Source organism: Sebastes umbrosus, chromosome 17 (assembly GCF_015220745.1).
Source record: "Sebastes umbrosus isolate fSebUmb1 chromosome 17, fSebUmb1.pri, whole genome shotgun sequence".
Lineage (NCBI taxonomy): Eukaryota > Metazoa > Chordata > Actinopteri > Perciformes > Sebastidae > Sebastes > Sebastes umbrosus.
The window spans coordinates 27,629,932-27,657,694 of record NC_051285.1 but is presented as its reverse complement, the minus strand read 5'-3'; the positions used below and the strand labels follow the sequence as shown (position 1 = coordinate 27,657,694).

General features: G+C 42.2%; 1 protein-coding gene across 1 annotated transcript in view; it reads right to left on the bottom strand.

Moving 5' to 3' along the window:
- Positions 1 to 27,763, bottom strand: part of LOC119476222 (CXADR-like membrane protein) — a 38,477-nt gene that overhangs the window by 6,421 nt on the left and 4,293 nt on the right. The gene's annotated exons all lie outside the window — the stretch shown is intronic.

The following is a 27,763-nucleotide window of genomic DNA, read 5'->3' as shown; positions in this document are numbered from 1 at the left end:
AGATCAGTCTCAGTATTAATGAATTCACACAGAACGATTCACAAATGTATTTTGTGATAAAACTGCCAATATTAGAAATCTACACGGTTGATTTATCGACTCCAAAATTCCCAGAAGTGAATTCAATGATGAAAAAACAAACATATTTTTTTGTTTTTGATGAAAATTGCAAATACCTTCAAATACATATATTTGTGGTTTTCTATTGCATTTATTTAAAATAAGAAATATTTGTGTGTGCATCAGAAATATATTTCAGTCAGGACCACTTTAGTCAAAGAACTTATTCCAGTTGCAGTAACGTATACAGTATATTTGGCGGTATGGCTCTGCTCTGGGACCTCCCTGCCCATCCACGTGCATACGTGGCTCCACGAGCCTACGTGGTAGCATAAGGCAAGGAGAGCACACCTCCTTGCCCTTCCACGTGCATACATGGAAAGCGCAGCAGCAAAGACCCCCCTGGGTGCAGAACAGAGCTGGCATCAATGACAACAGAAATGACATTGATTTCATCAATTGTGTGCATTGAACAATATTTTTGTGGAGTCATTTATATATGATGCATTCATTAATATTGAGACTGATCTGACTTCATACATGCAAGACATCTATAACTATGTCCATTAGCTGTAGAATGTATACAGGTAAGATACAAAGAAGCACGCGTGTCGAATGAGCTATATGTGTGTGCATGAATATGAAAACAATGTGTTTGTTTCTGTGTAAGTGTGCGTGCGTGCATGTGGCACACGTGCAGGCACACTCCTGTGTGCGATTATCGCCACAAAATGTCCGCAGCCTGTTGGTAAAAGTGGCGTGGAGAGCTTTGTTTTGTGAAGAAGCCCTGGGGTGAGTTGTGCTCCAGTAAACTCCCTCCTGCTCCTCCCTGTAGACTTCTCAGTGGACCAATTATAGTGGCAGTGGGAGGCCAGCGGGACGCAGAGGGCCCAGTTACCCTTCAAACCATTGTAAGTCACAGCGCCTTCCTGCCCGCTTGCTCATATGCAAGTCAGCACATCGATTGAGCTCTGAGGCGGGTACCACAGAACGCTCAGATCTTAGGAAGAACAACATCCTCCAAGACCATTTTTCCTTGATCTTCTAATAGTTTATTTCTTCATCCTGTTGGTGGTGCATTCTTTTATGAAAAGAAGTGTATTCTCTTTCATGCATGCATTATATTTCAGTTCTGATTTGGGGTCGGTTTTATGCTTAAGAGTTACATACATATTTCAGGGTTGTACCTGCACAAACATTGTTATTCTATGACTCTAAAGCCAAAGATAAATGTCTGCTTCACCACCATTAAAAGTTCTTTTTGGTACTGATTTGAATGCATCTATTGGTTGGAGAGTGTTTATTCCGTTGTTTATGTAAATTTGCAAACAGACATGGATCTGAGAGAACTATTCTCATCTAAGACACAAGTATACAAATATCAATAATCGCTTTGTGCTGCCTCATTTGAATGATTCCCCCACCTCTTGCGCCTAACCTCTGTAGAAGAAAAAAGCAATACCTTTATTTTATCTTGTGTTGTCTTTGTGCACCTTGAATAATACTCACAATCGAATCTGACCAAATCCATACATAACTAGAACAACCTGATCTCATGGGATATAGCTTATAAATAGCACACCACTTTAAGGACATTCTGCGTGTCTTTCTCGAATACCCCTAATGCTGACTGGCTAAAATAGTGTTGTATGACTGTACAGCTGATTGTAACGTGACGCACGGGACACGAACAGCGTCTGTCAACACATACTGTCTGTACTGTAAAGCAGCAGATTGCACCACGGACTCACCTGCAGCATGTCAACCAACAATATTCTGTGTCAGCCAAGATCTGGCAACCTGCCCACTCATCACGCTGCAGAGAGCATTGCTACACTGCACCACACTGCACAGGACGATGAGGGACAGAAAGGAAATGTCATAATTTCATGACCCAAAATGGAAAACAGACACAACCAAAATTAGAAGGCACTAGACAGAGCACAAGCCTCTGCTAACACTAACCTACTGCACTATTGGTGCAGAGCTCAAACTCTCCCGTCAGCACACAAAATGCAGTTAAGGCCAAAAATAAAAAAAAGTTGTCTTTCTACTAAATTTCAGCGAAATCCACTTGTAACTTTTTGAGATACCTTGGCATGAAAAGATGACTTTTAGCAAACTGTCTGAGAAAAAGAAAAGAAAGAGTGAGCAGTGAGAAAGAAAAGCGATGGCGATGAAAGAATTACTACACGTGTCGTTTTCATTTCCAACATTTGCTCAAACAACCTCCAAAGAATGATGCCATGCATGTTTTTTTGTTTTAATAATTAGTTGTGAATGTTTGCCAGTTTACAGAGACTTAGTCTGACAAGCAGTGAATAATGCATGTATATGTTATGTTATCTGACGTCTCGCCGCCCTGCTGCTGTACCTGTTTCTCTGCACATTAGCTGCTCTCTGAGGCATGCAATCATTTCACTGCAGCCCTGAACACTTGATGAGGAACAGGGGAACCGGCACTCACAATGAATCATCTTTTATGTCTTTTCGCGACGACTGCAATCGCTTTGGCCTGTGAGAATGAAACACTTCCCGGCTTAATGCATTACCTGTGCAACAATAGCAAACTATACAGATACATTGTTGTAGTCTAGGGATTGCAAGATGCTAAACAGGGAAATAAAACAAGTTAATATCATTCATACCGTGTACTGTAAGTTGTTATGGGAATCTCTCAAGCTTACGGTCTGATCGTACTTCCACTACCTCTGCTTTCAAAAGGTGTTTAATCTCTGCTGATCTCTACACATTTCACGGTGACTTACAGAATCCATTAATGCCGCACAAACAGACTCAGGCATGCATTCAGTTTTCTTGAGGCATTTCAAAACTCGACATGTATATCTCATCATTATGATATTTCATTCAATTTATTACACAAGATACACTATATGTTTGTATATATATATATATTCATATATATATATATATTGATTTGTTGTGTCCGAATTAAGCTTGTTTTTGTTTATTAGCGAGCAAGCCATTTCTAGTTGTGTTTTACTAACTTGCGGTACAACTCCATGTTTTACGGTTCAGGTTGATATTCCTCAGGATTGTCCAATTTCATCATATTTTATTTATTTTAGCTGCCGAAATGTTGGCAATTTACTTTAAGAACTTAGGATCAAAAATAATTGTCAGCTAAGTGAGACAACACAGCTTTGTTTTTAAACATAGATACCAAAAATTACCATTAAAAAAAAAACATTTTCCAAAGCAGGCTTGCTTTTGAACCTCAATTAATGTCAGCTGTTTATTGTACATGACTGCCCCATAAAGGATTTATCCGGTAAAATCAAAAGTTAAATATTTTCTAAATCTATTTAACAAAGGACTAAAAGGTAGGCCAAAACACTAAATATAAAAGAAGGAATGTAAATCCAAACCGCATTCATGGCTCCATAGAGATCTGTCAATATGCGTTTTATGCCTGAATTCCATTGCATTATTTAATTATTTGTTAATTATATTAAACCCCCTTTCGATTGGCTCCTTGATCTAAAACTTTGAAACAGGTTAAGTTTTCATGAAGTCTGGTGTAACAGCCGTGGGGCAGCTCGACTGAGACGTTCTTTAACCACTTGTATAGAGGCTTTAAAAACAAAACCCAAACACTGTGGACAGCATGCTGTAAAAATGTGACTAATTGGGAGAAGTTGGCACCGCAACCATGAACTACTAGACCATTCATGGCTGTAAAACAGACCGGGCTCCACAGCAATTAGAGCAACATGGAACTGAACTGAGAACTTTAATGAGTTATTTCTTACACAGCCGTTAAAAGAAAACTATTCTGGCTCTCTGAAAAGATACAACTCCTAACCCATACCCATACCACACAAACTGAAGAAGTGTTTCCCTTGAATGTGAGAATCAGTGTCATGTAGTCACATTTCAGTTCCTTCTGGCCTATTTCTCTCAGCAGATGGATTAAAGCCCCGGTGGTCTGGACCTTGTTCTCCTCACACAGAGAGATACGGCAGGACAGGAACTAGACCCAGCAGGGTGTGAACAGGTCTTCCACAGGGCTCCACATTCAATGGATGAATATACCAGCCATGTTAGTGTTAATATAAGAGACAAAGACACCCTGAAGCTGTAACTGGACCAGTGGTTGAAGAAGTATTCACATTCTTTACTGCAGTAAAAGTACTAGATGGACAACACACAGTTAAACATGTTTGAAGCTGCTAAATTGGACGTGTTTTTGAGTTTTCAGGAGCCTTGGTTGGTCAAACTGCAGTAAATGACTTTTACTTGTAATTGAATGACTTTAAATTGTTGTATTGCTATTTTAAATTAAGTAAAATATTTGCATATTTCAGTTTCTCACTGTTCCACTCATCGACAGTTTGCGAATGCACCAGCAAAGGCATGAAAGAAGAAGACTGTTGGCGAGCAAACATTGAGATATTAAATGCCGGTTTCAGAATGTTAAAAATGTTTTTTGCAAAAACTTCTATGAGGATGGGAACACTTTCAACACATGCATTTATACAATATGTTTTTGGTGAGAAATACTGAATACAAAATCTCCAGACATATACATCTCCTGACCATCTCACATGACAGGAATGCAGCAGAAGTAGCTGTGGATTGATTTGGGTAACAAATGGTCTGATTTTCAGAACAACATTTCCTTCTTTTGGCAACACAATTGTCTGTTTTTGCCCCACTAGTGGTAAGAATTTAACAATACCAAATGTGTCTCTCCATTTTTCATCCATCTAACAAATTTGTTTTTTAGTGTGTAATAATCAGAGGCCGCAAGCAAGGCTAGAGACTTTGTGTTTAAAATGACAGTTAACTAAGAAACAATCACTCTAAACCTGATGGATTCCTTTCTGTTTGCATTGCTTTTCCGTCGTCTTATTACTGTAGACTGTAGATATTACTGGCATACAGGCAACACTAACATTTGGAAACCCCCTACGCTGGCACACACATACCACATTCTGTAAGTTGGCACACAAGAAGACTTCCCACTATGCGAACATACACCAGAACACACATCCTCTGGCAAACCACCTCCTTACCACTCCCAGACCCATTTGAACACACACTCACACACACACACACGCACACACACACACACTCACACACTCACACACACGCACACACACACACACACACACACGCACACACGCACACACGCACACACGCACGCACGCACGCACACACGCACACACGCACACACACACACACACACACACACACACACACACACACACACACACACACTCACACACACGCACACACACGCACACAAACAGAATGGCTGATCCCAGTTCCTGTCCTACATTCAGGCAGGTCTGACAGCAGGAGGCAGGAGGAGAGGTGCAGTGATTGGAACCAGATGAATGGTCAGACTAAAACCTCCCAATAAAACCCGACTGACTCTCTCTCTCTTCTCTCCCGTCACTTCCTTTACTTCCATCACTCTTGGCTCTCTTTCATATCTCACCACCCGAAGCCCTACAGCAGATTAAAACAATGTGGGTGATGCCGTGCCAAAACCTTATCATCAAATAGGCTGTGTGTGTGTGTGTGTGTGTGTGTGCGTGTGTGTGCGTGTGCGTGTGCGTGTGTGTGTGTGTGTGTGTCTGAGAGAAAGGAAGGTGGAAGACATGGGCTGACAGTTTGTGTGTACGTGTTAAACGCTATACATGAGCAGAATTGGCCAGAGAAGAGCCAGAAAACACAAAGAAATCTTTGTGTAATTGTATAAATATGAATGGGACGGCATTTGCGGCGACATATCAGGTTACCTTGACGATGCCAATTGCGGGTTTTTATTTTATGTGTTTTACTGCCTATTTGAACTTCTTCCAGACTCTTGCCTTATGAGACTAGAGGTTACTGTCAAATTATCAATTTATTTGTTTTTGTCAAACTTCATTAAGCAAAATGAAAAGAACTGGTTGATGAATAAACCAGGTGTGTAATATACTCTAATGCTTGCATTCCTCTGATTTCATATGTTTTTTTAATGTACTATCTTAAATCTTTAAAGGGACTGTTTGTAAGAATTAGAATTGCCTGTTAACAGCGACACCTGTGGACGTTAAGTCAACGAAAGTCAGCGTCCTGTTGCTCACGCTCCCGCTTGTGCTCGCTCTACATGAACTAGCCTTGAACAAGCATCGCTCAACACAGTGAGGCGACACACGTCAGCTAAAACCACAATATCACTCTATATATCACCTGCTTGGCAGTAATGTTAGCTGACCAGACGAAGGTCTCTCCATGAATCAATGCTGATCCTAGTGTTGGCTTTTCCTGCCTCAGCCTCCCGACCGCGGTCGGAGGGAACACGGGAGACACCGGAATTTTGGTCGTAGACGATAACGTTTCTCTCTGCGGAGCCCCGTCACTTCACAAGACACGGGAAACCTCTGTTGGTCTGGAGGAGCAGCAGCAGTTATTACTGCACAAACGTCCACTGTACATTCACTAGATATTCTCAGAGCTAAACTAACTCTTCTGCAGTGTGAAGTGAGCGTGCATGCACGTGAGAGGTGGAGCGAAAGAGCGAGAACGAGCGCGTTGTGTGAGTGAAGGCAAGCAGGCAGAGGAGCAGAGGAGCCGAGTACAGCAGAGACTCCGGCCCTGGAGACCAAAGCTACGGTCTCCCCCGCGTCCTCCCACCGCGGCCAACACTGTTTAACAGACGAGCTTCACTAGATAGAACTTTGCAGTTTTGGTGCTTCCGTGTAGTTTGTGTTGGAGTCTTGTCTGAACAGCGTAGCCACACGCGAGCTTGCATGGGACACCGACCTTCAATGATTTATACGTGTAAGAAGTTACAAACAGTCCCTTTAATGTTAATGGTTCTGTGTAAATTTAAATATCCCTGGCTGAACACCCATGTGCCGTCCTCCTTGTCTACCTTTATTTTACGCCATGGGGCTTCCCCTGATAACCGTGGTAACCCTGTGTTTAACGTCACAATGGTATGAATTGTGGGTAATTCCTTAAAGGCAAAAAGGCTGCAGAAATGCGGACTTATGGAAAGTGTTCATAAAGGGCTCAAAATGTCTCCTCAAGGACTTGACGATTTGACAGTTGGACAACCCTGACCCCTCACAGACTTTGCGGGAATGCACCTCAAAGTCTGTGTGAGTGTGGAGATTGAGATTTGGTCCATGAAACCAGAAACAGATGAGCTGAAACTAGTTGAACAGTGACGCGATGTGTCAAAAATGAAAGCGTGGAGAAAGAATGTTGAAGAATAGTGAAGGAGAATGTCCATGTTTATATTCTAATTAGTTACACCTATTTCTTTTCAACTTAATCTCCCCCCGTCCTCTTTTCCTCACTCCCATCCTGCATACCTGATCTATTTTCATTTCAACTCTGGTGAAGGGAGGGACTTCCCTGTGCTATCCAAGCACTTAAGGTATTACAGTATAGCACTTGGAATGTAATCAATACATCGGCCCTTTTAGCTGGAGACGACACGTTGGTCCAAAATAAATGGATTTTCCTTCAGCATCAGGAAGTAAAATATTATCGCTTATTGGCTTTTTGTTGACTGTCTTTCTGTTGTAGGTTACTTAAAGCTGCAGTGGGTAGAAATGGAGCAAATGTGATTAAAAAAAAGTTATTTTTATAAAACGGTCACTATATCCTGACAGTAGTGCATGAGACAGGTAATCTGAAAAAAAATCATGTTCCTCTGCGTCCTCCGGTGCTCCTAATGGCATCTGGTACCGGGTTCGTCGGGTAAAAAAGGATAAGAAATTAAAAATTAGAGGGTGGGGCAAGTAAGGAGTGAATAAGGAGATCAGTGGGTGGGGAAGAGGAATCCCATCAGTAGTGATCCATCAGTTGGATGTGTGGGGAGAGAGAAGAGAAAGGAGAAGCAGCCACACAATTTCATTCACAAATGGTAATTGTTTAGGGTGGTTATGCAGCTGAATACACCAACAACTCAGCTGGGATGTGGAAACTTAACTATCTTGGAAACATGTGCCAAATATTTTGTAGCCGTGTGTTTTTGGAAGTCCCTGCATCGTGCCATCTTGAATCGGTGTCAACAAATCAGCGCAAGATAACCAGAAAACAAATTTGAAAAGGTGGAAATACAGCCACCAGGTTCATTATTGTGCCCTGTGCAGAGGGGAGTGTTTGAATACAGAGTAGGAATCTTGTCAATATCATGTAGTTTCTTAGGAGAGATAATATATAGTAAATCTTATATATGCATACCATAATGTGGCTTCCTTTTTCACCAGTGCAAACATTAGAAACCTTTACATTTGTCTGCCAACAACTTATTTCTCCAACTTCTTCGGAGCTCCCAGCATCCCTCTGCAGGCTGTCAGTGAATGTGCAGTGACAAGCAGCAGTCACTGGTGTGTTTACAACCCCTCCTTAAGGTCAGACCGGGGGGGCAAATGCCCTGAAAGGGGTCAAACATCCACCAGAGATACTTAATGAGCTGACAAGGATACTTATTCAGTGCCCCTTTGACATTTGCCTCACAGAAAGAAAAACCCCCTATACAATACAAATGCTTAAAGCAGAGACAGTGAGACTGATAGTAGAGATTGTAGAGGCCTCTTCTGCTCCACATGGCTGATAACTGTGAGCTACTGCCAACCAGAAGGTGGAGGAACTGTGGAGGGAAATATGTCACATGCTAATTGCTATGTGCAACATGTTCAATCTTCATACGGGGGTTGTCGTTTGATCATTTTTGTTCTAACAAAATTGGCTGATTTTTCTTTGCAGTCTGTTAATGCTTTCATTTAGACTAATACACAAGCTCTGATCCAGGTTAGGGCTTTGTTTGAGAGACTATAGGCTTGTAAAACTGTGTAAATCCAACAACACATGAGGATCAGTAGTTGTGGGCACCACTTGAATTTACAGATTATGAGTCCAGTATGTGCAGCCCTTCACTGATACTGTATATCTCTAACACTGAACACAAAGGCCTGTTGAATGTATACAAGCTTACATGAGAGGTTAAGCATTGCAGTAAAATAAGCACATGAAGCAACAGACATAAGAGCATTGTTTATTTTATAAAGAATCTGGCTGCACATCTTTCAGGCCTTCAATGTGTTTGTGATAGTGAGTAAATACAACACTGCAGGGGGAAACAGATGAAGCCCAGAGACAGGCGGAGATGTCTCAGACTGCCACTAAAACCTGCCGTGACCCCTGTGGAGGTTCCATACATCCACTTTATAAACTGCTCTTATCTCCCCTCCACCTCCAGTCCTTTTTCTCCTCCCGGCATAATTCCCCTGCTCAGTGTTCCACCTCCTCAATCTTTTCTTCTTTCCCTCATCCAGGTATTCAGTGATCAACCTTCCAACTCCAGTATTGACAGTGGGGACTTTTGGTATTTTTTTTCCACCATCACTATTAGAATCTGTTGTTGTCATTATGAATCCAAGCCACAGTCTCCAAAAACTGCCTAAACTACAAAAATACATATTTTGCAACTTCCCCAAACCTCTAATAAAACCTGCAATAAATGACAAAGTTATGAAAAGTTCCTGACCATTCTGCTTGTTCAGAAATGTTGTTGATGATCACATCTGCATTTTTTGCTTCAAGTAAATATGTCTCTGATTAGGTGCTGCCCTAACTTCATACTTCCACTTGAGTTATCTTCCATTTCTTTGCCCTTTTTGACAGCAGTTTCTTCGTGAACCTGATGCTAACCAGATCTGTGACCTCTTTGATTTAACCTTTGCTATTATTGAGATAAAAAGGGACCATGCACAGAGTGAGCCACTCAAACAGGACCCATTTGTCTCTCTTGCATTCACAAACAAGCTACTGACACAAATGGAAAATATTCTACTTAAAACATAAATCACACTATTCAACAAAATCTGATTTTGCATTTTTGAATCCACGACAAAACAAAACATCTCTTAAGGATCTGTGTTTCTGTGACCTCTGATTGTTATAATTGATCTATCTGTCCCGTCAGTAATTATGTGATCTGGCAGCAGAGCCAGCTGTAAGGTCCGCTTAGAATTCAGAAGGCCTTTAATGAGGACAGCCGTGACATGTCAACGCCACACTGACATCACCATCATCGCTGCAACCATCACAACTGCTGTTTCCCCATCGGTGCAGCAGACTTAGTCACAGCCTTGTCACGCAACCCGACAAGAATTCGCCCTTGGTCAGGGGTCGCAAGACGGCCATCTTCAATGACATGATAGGCTGACATGATGAGCCTGCAATCAGGTTTGATGATAGAAATGAAGGGAGAATGATGCTTTCTACACAAGTCTAGGGTACATATAGTATAGTAGTGCTGGGTATATGTCCACAGCTCCATAAGGAATCAGGTTATCTTCATCGAGAAAGGTTCTTTTTTCTGTTTTAGACGTCCTCCACCTGCATACACAATAATAAACAGCCGTGTATGCTGAGAAACTGCATCTGGCTTAACAAAGTAGTTGCCATAGCAGACCGGATTCAGACTAAGAGGAGTGCACATGACTGCAGTAGGCCTATACTGCGCCGTTTCTTTGTGAGATGACCAATCACATAATAGTATTTCTGTGAGTAAGCAGTCGATTGGCTTTTCTGTCTCCGTCTCCGGAGGCACAGGCAGTCATATGAGACGGCCCCTGGATATTCACAGAAATGTAAAACAGTGGTACCTGCAGCGTGCACGGATGTATCCGTTGTGAAAGGTGCCTACTGAAGTCAGTTCTGGATGTTTTAGAGTGAAAATACCACACACTGCTCTGTGCATACCCCAGTTTTCATGCAACGGGTGGGGTTGTGACCCGGCAGCCATGTTGAGAACAGTTTAGGAAATACCAAGCACCGCCCACCAGCCGGAGCACAGCCAATAGGAACGCTCTCTCTCTCTCTCTGAAATGACCTGTGATTGGTCAAAGTCTCCTGTCACGGGCTAGATTTTCTAAAGCCTGAAAACAGAGCATATCCTGTTGCTCGTGCTTGCACTCCGTGATTGCAAGCGATCATCCTGTGCATCGGCAAAAACAGTGACGTGATATAATGTTACAATCATATATCACCGTTACTATCTGTAATGTCCAACTAGTACCAACTGGTACTAACTAGCTCGCCATTTGCAAATGACTTCATCAGCTAAAATTACGAAGCAAAACCATCCCGAGTCCTTTACACAGAAATCAGTCAACAGGCTGTTTATAGGCACCCAATAAAATCGAGAAATATTAATTTTTTTAAGTTACATTACAATCTTTTCACACAATGGCAATACAAAGCGATTAATGCATGTAAATGGTTACATATAGTACCTTTAACAACACATCTGTTAACAAACTCTCACACAGCTCCTGTCTCGTTTATCCAGTCGTACACTCAGTACTTTCCAAACACATGCATTTTCACTAACTATAGAGACAGGGTGCATCGTGTCGTACTCTGAAAACCACGGCAACCCGAAGGGAAAACAATCAGCGCCACAATATGCGAACAAGGGCTGAAACGCTAAACAAAATACCTGTACTAAAAAAAAACTAATTTGGATTTCAGCATGCCAAAGGATTATTTTAGCACCCTAATGTCTACTAAGGGTGCAGTTGGTAACTAAAATTATGATGGGTCGTGTCTAGAAGGTAACCCCCAAGTTGCAAAACTCTCTGGTTAAGATTAGGCATCGACCTCGAATGGATCTTTTGGTAGAGACCAAAAAAAACAAAGCTAAAATTGGACTTGAGACACAAACCAATGAACCTGGATGTGTAAATATGCAACTATTTACTAATAAGTTCATCTTAAACGGTGGATGATATGTCAATTTGTTTCCACTACCTCTAAGTGAGCATTAAAGAAATCAGTTATGGTTCAGGTTACAACATTAATTATTAGACTGTGATAGGATATAAAGTCTAAACCTGGGTATGACTTTGTCACATGTATATCCATCACTTTTTCTGTAATAAATCAAGGGAACACCGACAATGTATGTTGGCATTATAGACATGAAGTGTATGTTGCACAATCATCCAATATGAAGTGAATTCATATTGAAAGAGATAAAGTGTCTAAGCTCTTCAAGCTGAGGGCGCAACCAGGCGTGACTGGCTGGGGACATATTGCATGTCGTATCAGAAACTTTCACGACTAAATCATGAAATCAACATAAGCATGGCACTTGTCTTCTTATATTGTGCATTTCTTTCTCTTCTGTTCAACTGTCATTAGCTATTACTGGCCTAACACCAAACTGGACTTAACAGTGTTCAAACACCTTTGAACCAACGGGCCAGACTGTAACCGATCACACACATCGATCATCTACATTACCTGTAAATTACAGCTGACCTGTACAGGCACCAACCGCACCCACTCTCAAAGTGCAGTTGTAAATATCTAAAAGTTATGTTGTATGTTCTCCACATTGTCAATTCACACCCCAGACTGGAGTAAAAAATCTGATTTTAGTCCACCTGGAGAAGAGGAGGGAGTTTTCTCTCACAGGAGTCATGACTCTCTGTCAGCATGAATAATGCTAATGTGGGGTGAACATGCTGGTGCTCAGGGAGTCATTTGACATTGGCACAGTGGGTGGTGTGTTCATGAGCAGTTTGACATGAAGGGGAACAAACGTGAAGTGACTCTCATCTCAAAGCATCTTGGCTGCGAGGTGGCCCTGCCCTGCCTTCTGCCTCAGTTCGCCCTCATCCTCCACATTTGCCGTAATGAGCTACAGTATGTTACACCTATACTGAGCAAAAGACAGAATTGAATAAATACCAAATGGATGATATTTTCCCATTCTGTTTCTGGTTAGCACTGTCGAGGCGACAGCAAAAGGGTCGCAGGTTCGAATCCGGTCCAAAGACATGAAGGTTCATTGTTGACTCTAAATGTTCCGTAGGTGTGAATGTGAGCATGAATGGTTGTCTGTCTCTACGTGTCAGCCCTGTGATAGTCTGGTGACCTGTCCAGGGTGGACCCCGCCTTCGCCCAACGTCAGCTGGGATCGGCTGCATTTACCTGCATTTGGCGAGTGGCGGGTGCTAATTTCAGAACCTACACCCAGTGCAACAGTGAGATGTGTATAATGTGGCAAAGAGGAAGAAGATATATCAGGCCTTGATACACACACACAATAACTGTTAGTAGATACATTCATAGTTGGTGTGGGTCTGCACATGGGATTTGTAATCAATAAGAAAAATACAGAATATGGCCAAACTTATTCTTTATTTGAAAATGTTTAGGACGTTGCCTAGGATGCTTTTGCCATGTGGCCATCTCAAATTAAATTGTTAGGAAGTGGCTGGTCTGAAGCTTTAAAGAATGTTAAAGCTAATAGCTAATTATGGAAGTTAATAGCCATTAAAACACGTATTTTGTGTGTGGTTGAAACACACCTTCAAGTGCTCATTCTGTGTGTAATAGTATAGAATATTGTGTCAGTAACCACAGCCGATGTCTGACCTTTACTCAGTTGTTGTTTTGACTCAGCAGGACGCCTCATGCTAGCTGGAGGCTTAGTTTCTTCCACCAGCGACTGCATAATGGAACCTTCCCTCTCTTTTCTCCTCCTCCTCTTCCTTCTCACTCCAGCTTGACCCCATCATCCCCCCCATCCACTCGTCCCTGTTGCAATCCTTCTTCCCCTCCCTCCTCCTCCGTCTCTCTGGCGCTGTGGTGAGTTATAGACCCATGAATCGCTCTGTTTCCAAGTCTCAGCATTTCTCGCTCGGCCCGCTGACCCTTCTTTATTACAGAGAATCCCCCGTCAGTAAATTTGATCAGCCACACCCTGACCGATTAGGATTCATTTCTCGCCTCTAGCAAAGATCAATCTAAAGGCTTTCAATAATCCAATAAAGAGGCGTTTTGTTGGAGAAACAAAACAATAATATATATAAAATTATCTATTTGTAAACTGCAGATGTTTCTCTCTCTCTCTCTCTCTCTCTCTCACACACACACGTTTAGTCTCTCTCTTGCATATTTTCTGCCGAGCCCAAAGTTGAAACTGAACCACCAGTCACGCTTGATGCTGCAATGCAGTCTGGGAGGTAGGGACATAGAGAGGAGAGGCGGGAAAACAAGATGGGTGGTAGAGGGTTTTTTATGAGTGTGTGTGTGTGTGCGTGTGTGTGTGTGTATGTGTGTGCCCCTGCAGTGCAACCTAATGTTTGACACTAAAAGCGATCTGACTTTTCGCCAGGTCAGCTATATGCTGTTGTCTGCATGCTGCACGAGATGAAATAATAGTTTTCAATTCAAGGCTGCATATACTGTAGGATACTTGACATTTACTGGTGCCAACAAACACGCCTCAGTCCAAAAGCCAGAAGACAGAGGATTCTCTCAAATAATGAATGTCACAGAATCAAGTGTACCAAGTGTAAGAGCAGCACTTTCAAGTCTGTGTTGAAAATGATAGGATGAAAATATTGTTCATGCGCATTGCCTACTGCATTACTGCAATCTCTTGATGCCTCAGAGAAAGGAAGCTGCTAGCACAAACAGACTGAGTGTGGAAACCAGTGACCTGTAGAGATCATCTTGTCATATTAATGAAGAAATATCTACAAGGAAGGCATCTGCCTCCTGCACCAGCTTAGTTCTCTCTTGTTATTTAAACTTTACTTTAAAGTTTGGGCTCGTCATTTGATGCTTTCCTGCAGTTTCAGTCCTTTTTTTAATAAGGTGACATTGAATTTCAGTTCAGTATAAATATCCAGTCCCCAGTAAGCACTGTTGTAAAATCTGAAAAAAATCTCCTGCTATGAATCTCCAGCAGATGGAAGGTGGACTATCACAAGTCTTTCACATGCAGTTGTAATTGCTTGCCTTTGCTACGGTGCCAGTGGAGAGCTTTACTGGGACTCCCGTATAAATATCGTCCATCTCTGTGTATTTTAATCAGGCTGCTGAAGATTGATGCCTGAAACCTGTCATGTTAACAGTGGACATCCATCAAAAAGGGGCCACAGCATTTTGCTCCTCTCAGCACCGGGTGACTCACACACATACACACTGGACACAGACACACATACAGTACACACACACATTCTCCTTTGATAGACAACGTGCCCATAGATCAGAGCCACCCTGGGCTGTATTGGAAGGCTATCCCAGGAGAGAGTGATCTTAAAGGATGGGGACATTGATCAGAGCTGTTCATATTCCAAGAAAGTGGGTTCGGTGAATGAAATATTTCATAAACAACAGCAGCTGCATTACCATGCCGATGATAAATGATATATATTAGGGCTGTCAAAGGTAATGCGATAGAAACTCGTTAACACAAATTATTTTTAACGGCACTAATTTCTTTAACGTACATTAACGCAACTTGCAATTTTTTAGGTTGTAGCGGGCTCTGTTTTCAAGCTAGAGTGAAGATACTGGTATCATATGAAACTAGAAAACCTAATGAATCCGTCCAACCATGTCATATTAGAGTCTTGCAAAAGAGGCTCAATAACGCTCCAAACTTATGCTAAAATTCAGCGAGGAAAAACTGGCACAGTGATTTTCAAAGGCGTCCCTCGACCTCTGACCTCAAGATATGTGAATGAAAATGGGTTCTATGGGTACCCACAAGTCTCCCCTTTACAGACATGCCTACTTTATGCTAACCCATGTAGTTTGACAAAAAAAAAACATGCAGTTTTTTGCATGCAGTATAAATGTGTAATTTTCGCCTATCTACAAATGGTTTCTGCATACTGAGGTCCATAAACAGTCTTTGAATTGTATAAATTGAGTATCACTGTAAAGCGTAGACTCTTGTGGATCCAATGAGCCCAACTGTATTCATGTGTGATGATGCTAGTCCCCATAGGAGACATTTTAGTGAGACCTCACTGTATAAAATGACCTGTGGTGACCTCTAGGATAATCACCGCCTCATGAAACTTTACAGCCACAAACTAGAGACCTAGAGCATTCAGAGGATGGATGGTTTTCCTAAGTAGAATGCCAATATGGGGGATTTTTGAGCAGTTTCCAGAACAGAAATGGTCCCTAATCTAATCGCCGAAAAATGCAATTCTTGCAGAAATCTCCAAATGTCAAAAGTTTTAAATACCAGATCAACCTTGTGAACCAGTGAACCTTGGACTTCTGGTGTCCCGGGGCTGTAATCCAGATAAAGCAATGTAAGAGGGTTGTAACCACACTGAAGTCCTCCGCTTTAATGAACACAACAAAACTAATCTCGTGATTGTCGTCATCACATTTGATGTACTTATTTTTTTATTATTATTCATTAATTGGATTCAGGCCAAACGAAAGTTATTGATTAGTGTAGAAATTCATTCCCAGTGCAGCTCCTGCTGCACAGATGAAGTCCTGTCAGCAGCCGACGCCTGGCAAAGACAATGATTAATGGAACTGTAGCTTTTCATTAAGATCACAGTGAATATGAGTTGAATAGAGGTTATGGAGAATTTAGAGCTTACCATGCATTATCCCCATTCTCAAGTAGAAGAAAAGGAGCGTGCTGATTACTCTGAAGCTATAATGATGATCTTAGCAATACTTAAATGGTAAATGGAATTGCATTTATATAGCGCCTTTCTAGTCGTAGTCTAAATCCTCATTCACACACCGATGGCTCAGCCTTCGGGAGGAATTTGGGGTTAAGTGTATTGCTCAAGGGCACGTCCACATGTGGACTGGATGAGCCGGGGATTGAGTCACCGACCTTCCGATTGGTGGGCGACCATCGCTGAGCCACAGCCTATAACTCAAAATATGACAAAGAAGCAGCTTCTAGAAGTTATGTAAAAACTGCTTCTCCTTAAAGCTTAATATAATCATTAGTAGCAGAGCGGTAAATTAGCATCACTATTTCTAGACAAACAACAGCAAAACAGAAAACAAGGGGGATCTTCAAAGGACTGCCTGCCGAATCACTGGAGAGACGGAGAAAACAGTATTTCCACCGACTCCAAAACACAGAGTTTTGCATATGTTCTCTCAGCGACAGAAGTGCTACTCCATTAAATCTAGCTGAACCTCTATACATGTAAATTATTTAAATGATTACATTAAAATAAAAGATAAATGCCTTGGAAGAGGTTCAGAAATTCAAACCTCTCCGAATCGCAGCCTTGTGCGAGGCGTCGGCCTGGCGAGTCTCCTTTGATCATTGTTGGCATATTTGATGATAATGAGGGAGCCACGAAGAGCAGCCTGGATAAACATTTCAAATTCAACAAATTAGCTAATTAGCTTAAGAAAGTGCGAGCACGCAGCAGTGACAGTAGAGGGGTTGATGCAGAGGGCATTGCTTTGCCACGGTGATGTTCTGCCACGGTGATGTTCTGCATCACTGTTTTTAATGTTGCTGATGTTTAGTCTTACCGACTCCCTCAGTCTGAAATGTACTATAAAACATAGAAATTGTAAAAGTCGTGAGAGATGCTTTGATGCTTTTTTACAATTGCTAACACCCTTTTGTCCAATCTTTTCCGAACTCTAAACACAATTAGCACAACATCCGACTGTTATGGACCGTACCATTAACACGATTCATGTTGTTTTCACAGGATATGCAGTCAATTAACATGTCTCTAAAATGCTTCAATTTCCTTTACATAAAAGCTAACCCAATACCAAAATTATGTATCTTTCTTGTCTTATTTACAAATGTTTGCAAACAGCATGCCAGAAATGAAATGTTTAAAACCTTAAATATATCACAGAGCCTCTACTTCGGTAACAACAGTAGTTTAAAGGCTATAATGAAACAGCTGAAGTATTTTTCAGGGATGTAAACGTGTATGATGAAAAAAGAGAGAGCGACCCGAAATTGAAACAAAAAAAAGTGACTCATAATATCATATATAGGGATGCACCGATACCAGTATCGGGTATCGAGTCCGATATTGTGCTCATGTACTCATACTCGCAAAACGGCTCCGATACAAAGGCACCGATACCACTTTACGGAAGCGTGACGTTAACCTCTCGTCACCATCTTTCGGGTCCTGTCGCACGCGCTCACACTCCACCTAGCACTAAGGACAGTCCGCCCCGGTGACGCTTTGGCCACGGCCACGGGAAGCACCTTCGCCTCGAGCCTTTCCAAGCCGACGTAGAGCCGGTCGCGGCTGGGTCAAAAAGTGACAAAGCAGCAACTGGAACACCAAACCTCTTAACAAGTGAGTTGATCAATTCCAATCAATCATATTTGCTGCTGGAGCATTTCCCTCTGTCTATGCATCTAAAGGCCTTCAATACAGATTAATTGGTATGCAGAATGATAAATGAGGCTCATTATCGCTACAACTCCCTTAAGATAATACACATGCACTCTCCATCCCACCTAAAGCACACATACACACAAAGTTGTGTGTTGTGTGCACAGGCTGCCAGTCGGCGTGCTGGCAGAAAGGTGCCTCCATGGTGCCACAGTGGACTTGAAGTGTGCAGGGCTTAAAGAATAACTGTCCTGTGTGTGCGTGATGAGAGGTACTCCCTACTGTAGAGCAGGTGGGTGCTACAGAGGAGTGTGCCAGCACTGCAGATGTTGGCTGCAGGGAGGGGATCAGTGAATCGAGGGAGCGGGGAAGCACTGCACAGCAAAGTAGAAAGCGTGACACCTTTCTGTCTTTTCTCTAATAAGCTTTATCTGCTTTCATGTCTTATTTCTCTCCCTTAATGTTGCCACTCTCTCCCCTCTCATCTCTGTGCTGTATGCGGAGCGCATGGAGGCAGAATGATGAATAATAGACCTTAATGGGCACTCAAGCCCCAGTGGGCCTGCGCCTGCCGCCCATTACGCACCCCTTCCACCTCCAAAAATACATTTTCAAGTTAATTAACAATTGGTGCAACCATCTACAATGTGTGAAAAGCTACTGACCACTGTTGATTGATCTGCCACACACGTAGGTGGTCCTGAGAAGATTCCAAAGGAATGCTAACACTGCTGCAGCAACGCCCACCGCCTCTCGGTCCCTGTTAACTTAAAAGATTGTGAGCTTTCCAAAGCTGTTTCCTATAATATTTTGTCCTTTTGTATTTTGTCTGTATTGATCTTTTGTTGCAGGAGGGTTTGGACCAGATTCAGACAGCCTCTTAGCCCCGATCAAAATAAAGTTCAAATGCAAATTTCAACCAACAGCAGCACTAAAAGCTTCAGTAGGCAACAAGTTTTTGGCATCATTGCGCAAAAATCCCATAATAACCTTTCAGCATATTGTAATTCAAGTGTTCTGAGACACTTCTGCTCCTCCTCATGGCTCTGTTTGCAGGCTTTTAAAAAAATGTAGCCCGTGACGGGAGACTTTGACCAATCACAGGTCATTTCAGAGAGAGAGAGCGTTCCTATTGGCTGTGCTCCGGCTGGTGGGCAGTGCTTGGTATATCCTCAATAGATCTCACATGCCAGGTCACAAACTTTCTCATTTTACAGCTAAACAGTACACTACAAGATGTTTCTGAACACATTTGAGGAGAGAAATAGGCATTACAGTAACAGAATATTGATTCATATTTGATCAGCGCTGCCTAGTTTGACCGTTTGATCGGAGTTGGTGAGTGATTGACAGCTGCTCAGAGAGGGCAGACTCCAGATCAGCTCTGACTGCTTGTTTTCCTCCCATCTGGGAAATCTTGCAGATGTCCTTAGGAGCACCGGAGGACACCTGAGGACACTGAGTCTCATGCACTACTGTCAGGATACAGCGACCGTTTTATAAAAATATCTTTTCATATCCAAAAAGGCAATCCAGATCTACAATGACCCCACCCATCATCTCAATCCAGCATTTCAGTCCCAATGGCCAAGAAGAATGATTATAAGAAATCCTTTATTCCATCAGCCGTGACCAATAAGAGTGTGTTTAAATAGGCCGCCCACACATATTATCTTAACCCTTCCCCCTAAGCCCCCTCCCTATTGTGCACTATGTCAATATATTTTTATTATTCCTCATGCATATCTTCAATCTGTCCTGATTGAATTGTGTCTTTAACTCCGGCACTGCACCATGAGAATGCAACAGACAATATGTTAAATAAAGCAAATGATCCGATTGATTGAAGATGTTGTGCGAATAATTCCCATAACGCCAAACAATCTTTGTCTAACTGTGGTAACAAGAGGAGCATTATTCAGTCATCTGTCTTGTTTACTCCTGATGTTTATTCTGCTCTGTGCTCACTACTTTGACAGAAATTGTTCAGACAGCCTACATACACTGGTAGCTATTGCATGAAAGCCTAAAAAAAACTAAAAACCTCAGAGGAAGGTCTTTGTTTGGGATAATAGGGGCTAACATTTATGCTGTAATATCATTTTGAGGCCAGTATTACACTTAATACTGTTGAATGTGGTACAGCGCATTCTGACAGAGGGTGTAAACATCAACCTTACGGCGAGCAGCGTGCGGCGCCCGCTGACATGAAGCTCTTTGAGAGAGTATTTCAAGTGATGCAGGACATAAAAATCTCAATACAACAATTCATTTTAGTCAATAATTCATTCATTTATCATACTTGCTCATTCTAATTCAAGGTCACAGGGCTGGAGTCACTCCCAGAATGCACTAGGTGGAACGCAGTCACATGTAAATTCTGTTTATTTGTAAGAAATGTTTTATTCAGTCACCGTGTTTCCAGATCTCAGCTATTAAAGCTTCAGTAGGCGACAAGTTTTTGGCATCATTGGGCAAAAAATGTCCATAATAACCTTTCAGCATATTGTAATTCAAGTGTTCTGAGAGACCTCCTCATGGCTCTGTTTTCAGGCTTTAGAAAATCAAAAGACTTTCACCAATCACAGGTCATTTCAGAGAGAGAGCGTTCCTATTGGCTGTGCTCCGGCTGGTGGGCGGTGCTTGGTATTTTATTCAGAGACACTGAGGAGCGTTAGTGACCTTTTCCACTACCATCTTACCATTCTCCACAACCTGACCTGCAGCTCTCTCACAGACTTCAGAGGTCAGACTGTGGAGGATGGAAAAGGTCACTAACACTTCTGCATGACCATAGGCCCTTCCTGATGGCAGATACCTGGGTAGTTCAGACTAAGCACAAGCTTATTGGTCCAATATAGTAACCACTTTGGGCACATTCACATCTAGAGGAATCAAATGATTGAGCTCTAATGGAAAAACTGCGATCCTGTTTGTAAGCTTGTGATCTGCTCTCTTTTCTGAAATCTGTTTTCTCAGATTGTTGTGACTCCACTGTGCTGTGCTGCGAAATTTCAGAACAGCTACCCAATTAATTTCTAGCCACTGGTATGTCAGTACTATCACTGCAGCCAGCATTGCTGTTGATATGGAAGACATGCCTCATCCAGCACCCCTGATGGATAAGCCCATATGTGCATTTCGGGGGAACAGAAATCCATTCTCAACATATTTGTTGCCCTCTGCACACTGAATCCGCACATTCCTCTCCACTAAGTCACAGCACAAAAGGAAGCACAAATGGTCATGGTTGTATGACGAAAAGAAGAAAAAATGACGTGGAATATCAGGTGGCAGAAGATTACCTGGAATTGAATTATTCAATTGTGTTGAATACGTCGAAGACATGTTTATTATTACGTCACAATACAAGATGACTGATGAAACTATCACAGAATCAAAGCTTATTCCCAAAGACCTCTCTGCTTCTGCAGTAAAGACCTGAAGGCATGTCAGTAATAATGTGTATCTGATCTTACTTCTCTTCACTGCCACGATCCAGTTCATTCATTATCAGCTGGGAAAAACCTGGACTTGAGAACCTCTAAAGTTAAAAAGGGATTGTGCAGCATATTAAAGTTAGTTTATCATGACACATTTCATTTCTTCTGTGAATAATAGTTCAATCGAAGGAGAAATTTCAGACGAATTCTAGTGTTTTTGCAAGTATGATTTCATTTTACTTCAGATTATTGAGCGAGGAAGTTGGATTCATTCCTTAAAGGATCAATCTGGTTCATTTACAATTTGGGTCAATTTGTTTTTATTGGTCATTCCCAGGGGCGGACTGGCATTGGAATTCAGCCTGGGACTTGGAGATGGTCATTTATGCCTTTCAGGCGAGCGCTCGGAGGGCGCCAGAGGAAAATGTTTTGGCAGTAATTTAACACTAATGCAGATTTTGTGGTACAAGGGCATTTTGGGTGGACAGAATTGTCCCTACCAATATTTGAGCAACGTCATTGGCATTATCTCCGGAGTGAAAAGACACACACAGAGAGAGAGAGAGTTTTAGACAATCTAATTAAAGGTATAATATGTAACCGTTGTCGGTTGCTGCATTCAAAGTTGGCCACAGCTCCACGAGCCGAGAGAGAGCAGCGATGGTCGAGTTAGCTATAGAGTGACAGAAGAGAGAAAGAGAGAGAGGCGCCAGTGAGAACACAGCAGTGAATCAGAGAAATAAAATGTTATTTTCTGATTGTTTTCCGGCGGTTATGTTCTAAAATATAAATAAACACACAACTAACTCCGCACACCTCTGCAGAATCCTGTGGGAAGGTGCAGAGTTGCCGGATTTTGGATGAATGCAGCTTCCTGTCTGCTGGCTGTGGCTCAGCGCTGCTCTCCTCTAACTACAGACACACACTGATCATAGCTGCACTCACAGCACAGAGAGGAGCAGGGGGATCACTGGAACACATGCACATAATAACACAACCCGTTCTCATTTGTGAAATACGGTCTTTTTGTATGTGGAGACTTGTGCCTCAGTATCAGAAGCTGAGGAGCGTGACACAACGGCGGCATTTGACCACCTGAACGGGCTGCACACCCTGCATGCCGTTATTAGCTGGAGGTTACACGCCCAGAAGAGTCCCGAGTAAAGCCAAATAAGAAGAAAAGAGAAAATCCAGGCAGAGGGCTGCAGGGTCTCTGCAGAAACAGACACACACTTCTAGTGGGGTGTGATGATTGAGAGGGATCATTTTTGTATCAGCCGATAGATTTTTAGTTAATTCTTGCATATTATATCTTTAAGTTATATCTAATTCAAAGTTATTGCTAGAGCAAAACTCCATGCAGTAAGAGATGACGCTCCCAGCTCCAGCAGCTTTCTGTGCAGCCTCTCCCGGTCCCGGCCACACATGCATGATGCTGATGACCTTCAAGACACAGGATGTCTCACTGACACCTGCCGCCTCAGTTTGTATAAGCACGTCACCACTGCACTGAATCAAAACAAGTCCGGCCAGACGAGCCTCTAGGTGAGCTGGAACACTAGTCACAGTTTGTCACGCTCACAATGAAAACGACTGAGCCAATCAGATTTCAACAAAAAAACGAGGACCAGTCCAAATTGGGAGGGGGTCGCTTGTATCCCTGACCTCGCACGGCAGCTGGATTCTCGCAACGTCACAAGATCATGTGAGAATCGCAGGATCAGATGTCACACTGAAATCCATCTTGGCAGGCTTCAAGTAATATGTTTGTGTCCGGCTCGCCAAACAACGGATCAATCAGCGTCCTGTGAGGAGCACCGGGCGTGGCTTAGGTGTGTGTGTGAGACCCAGTGAGACCAGACGACACAGAGAGGCGACTGATGGCAGGGTCAGGTTATTTTACCCCCCCACCTTAATATTTAAAATATTAGATGTGTGCTGTCTGTGGCTGCACATTTAAACTTGTTAAAACTAAATAAAGATCTTTATTAAAAAAAAATTCCCAAGCTTCCCGATGGCCAGTCATTCCTACCAGTTATGAGAACAGCGTACTCATTAAACTAATTGCCGAGATCTCTGTGACATCACATCTCTACAGTAAAGTCCAACTGGTCAAGAAAACAAACCGCAGCATGCCCTTAAAAACAGGAGTTCTAGCGTACAGGAACACAGCCTGACAACGTGTAATGAGGGCATGATGATAGCTACTGTAATGCAATCATGAGCGTTTCCTTTCTGTAGCTCTCAAGCCTTTTTGCCTCATTTTGTCTGTTGAGTAAACTACTTGGACTAACTGGACAAACTGTTCCCCATTAAAACAAGAACCTGAATGACGGGAGTCGCTACTGCAAATAAACTGCACACAGAAATAATAATAATAAAAGGGTCCCTTGGGTTCTAAAAAGGAGACTGTGAGAATATAATTGGTCACTAAATCTACCAAAAATTATAGACCAACACAAAAGGTGTCGGACCAATATGAAATGTAAGTTGGGAGTCACTTGTGGCGGTACTGACTTCAGTTGATCAGGCAGAAGACTGAGAACCAGTTCCCATTCACATTTAAATACAAAATAAAATGCCTCAATAATAATAATAATAATAATAATAATAATGAACAAATGCCTCTACAATAACAAACATAAGGAAACTGAAATATTGTTCTTTATTTTTCCTTTTATCCTCCTTTAAAGTTTCCCCAAATGACCAAAAGAAATGGGTATAAAGGGGTTTCAGTGAAAATCAACAAATGAACAGAATAACAAAATAAAGCCTGCAGGCGCTAGGCTATCATGAGGCAAAGCAAGATCCTTGCACGAATAGCACCTAATCGTCCTAATGCAGGTAACCTCATTGAAGGGTGTTTATTTTCGTTTTCCCCAACTAGGATGGTCAACACTCTCTCAGTCAGCAAAACACAAACGAGCACAGGATCTCAAAAGGGCCTAAAACAGACCAGAGTTTCTGGCTTGGCTGATGAAATATGTTGCAGATAGTGAAGGAGGGATCAGAAAGACACTGGGTGTGCAATTTCCCACCTCTCTTAAGCCCTGATTGGCCAAGAGGGGAATGCACAAAGCTGCTCTCAATCACTCAGCAATTCATAAAATAAAACAGCCGGGGAAAAGGGAAACAACAGCAAGCACCAGAGAACGGGCGGCTGCAACACTGAGAGGAGACACAAAAGAGAAGTAGAGAAAGATGTGCACACTCAAAATTAAAACACACAGAATCACCAGAGAGCCCACTGAAGGTGTTGACCCTCTGCAGACACACAACCAAATGAGCAGCCAACCTGCAGATAGAGCCTCCCAGCCAGGCTGATTATCAGCAGCTGAGGCTGATCACAGGTGCCACCAATGACTCCTGATGAGCTCAGAGAAAACCTGCAGCCCAGATCTGTCATGATCCCCCTGACCAGAACACTGGCCTAAATAAGCTTGATGTGTGTAATATTCCCTCACACCCAGACACAGTGGATGTTTCTATAACTCATATCACATTCTGAACCTGAAAACTCAGGAAACAGAGGACGCCTTTTGTCCTTCCTCTGGCTCTTGTGCATTGCAGTCTTTTTTTCCTAAATTCAAATGACCACCAAGGTAGCTATCAGAGTAGGAAAGGTAGCATTTTGTGTGTTTGTTTTTTTATTGTAAGCCTCGCACACTGCAGTTAGGCTGTCAGCCTGCATGAGCATCCAAGGTAGAAAGGCCCAGAATAGACATGAAAGAGACAGCTGGGGACAAAAAACATCTGCAAACAGGAAGGAAACACACTTACTGTACATTACCACCAAACACTTCAGCAACATCTTTACGGAAACTTTCAACTGGTCTCTGTTGTACTTTTTTTTTTTTTATTAAAGAAGTAGCAAACTGCATTACATATAATTTGTTTGTGTGATTAAATAGTTCATGTATTGTGAGTGGGACACAGAAAAGAGCACTTGAGCATTAGCAGTAGCAAGGAGAAGTGGTAGGAGATGTCGCTTCAGGTAGTTCAAAGTTCACTTTTAACAATTAGACGTCATAGCCATGGTATGTGGTTAGTATATCACAGCTTTTAACCAATCACATTGCTTGATTTGAGTGACCCATTTTATTATAATTGTGTGAATTCTGTACAGCACCAATTCTTTAGTCCTCAACTTCTTCTTCATCTTCTTATATTTCTTGCATACTTCAAGCAACAAAAACCATTCAACTATCTAAATATTCAGCTCTTTAAGGACTTCCCTGCTCATGTACAACTTTTTTTATACCTTTTATACTTTTTCCAACATGTTTTTACAATATAAGTCTATGAAAAGAATCTTCAAATCATCTTAAACCTACTGCAAGTTCAAAGTTCAACTCCAACTTCCACATACTTTTAGCTACAGGCACCATTTAAACTTACAAGACTTTGAACTTTTCTGAGTGTAAACCACTGACCGGCACATAATGGATTATGGGATGCTGAGGGCTGCAAAGGATATACAGTACGCGGTTGGTGTTCTTTATTTCAAACTAAAATGGGACAGGCTTCATTTACCCACTCTGACATAACTGTAAAACTGCAGGCAGGCCCTGATCTGGGACACAGCTTTAAAAAGTTAACCTATGTTTAGGGATGACATATTGAGATCTGTTTCAGATAAAACACAAAGATACGTATTCTATAAGTCCAGCTGCAGAAGGCTTTTATTTCAGTTTAATGATTTAGAGAAGGAGAAAACAAAGAGGGCATACAGGAGTGAGAGAACCAAGAAGTATGGCAGAGAGAAGGAAGTAGTTTAGCAGGATTGCTTCATAAGCAAACCTCAGCTGAATGGGTGACTCGATTACCTCAGCAAGCTGGGATCCATTCACTCTATTTGCTTTTCATTTCCATAGATGAAATGAATAGGAAAGCTGTGCCTTGTATGGACACTGCTTTGAGGAGAACTTTCCAGACAGCAGACATGCTCTGCAGCAGTGTTCTGATTGATCAGATATGTTTGATTTCCAGTGTCAGATTCAAAACCTCTGCATCAGCTCAGCCTGCACACAGACACAGGAATACATTACATTTTACTGCAGTACTGCTTCCTGTCGCTTACAGAAGGCCACATTGTTGGTACTGACGTGAATGCAGCATCTCATCTCGAGAAACATAGATGCATATACCATCTACAATGCTCAAACGTTCCTGACAGCTTCGCAGGAGCCACCAGCACAATCGCCGCCTTTCATGCTTCTCTCAAACAACTGTTTCATTGACAGCCAAACATGAGCTCGGTGCTAAATCACTGCACAACACTTAAGAAAATGCGCTTACATGCTTTAACTGAAGAGCCTATAAATCTGCAGGGTGGGTGGAATTAATATTGCAAGACAAATATTTTGGAAGTGAATATCAACCTCATTTCTCACAGTGAAAACACGGAGAACATATGGTCTCCATTACCGGAGACGGAGTCATACAAAAGCCTCTCTCAACAGCCGGGCGGAGACGATGCTTCCTGCCCTCAAGCCAGTCTGTCAGACGATTAAATTCTCTAAAGCAGTTCAAGGTGTAAACTCTGCTTTAAACAACGTTGTTCTAAAACAGGTTTAGTTCTGACATTTAGAAGAAAAGGACATTTTGAAATAGTGTCATGTAAGTAAGCATATATTTAATCTCTGTATAATAAATACAACGCCTGAAGCTCTTTGGCTGCAACATAGCTGATTTTATAAACAGCCGCTGGCTTGTATGGATTGCATAGCTGCTCACCAAAGTCTCCAGTTATGTTTTGAGTGATAAAGAGAGATGGTTTTTGGTTGTTTGGATGGGCGGAGTGTGGGCAGTGAGGGAGAGAGTGGGTGAAGGGTGAGGGGATGATGTGAAGGGGGTGAGAGGAGAAAGAGACGACGCTGTCACAGTGATGTTTGTCAGCTGGCTGAAGAGGCGCCCTCAGTAAGGGGAAGATCCCCCCTGCTGCTGCGCTCAGCTAATTAAAACTCACCCTTTACACATGCTTGTGCACACACACACACACACACACACACACACGCAGCGCCAGTGAATTCCACAGGATCATGTCATGCATCTGCTGTCAGAGGAATCTTTACTGGTAATTTTGTTACAGCTCATGAGATT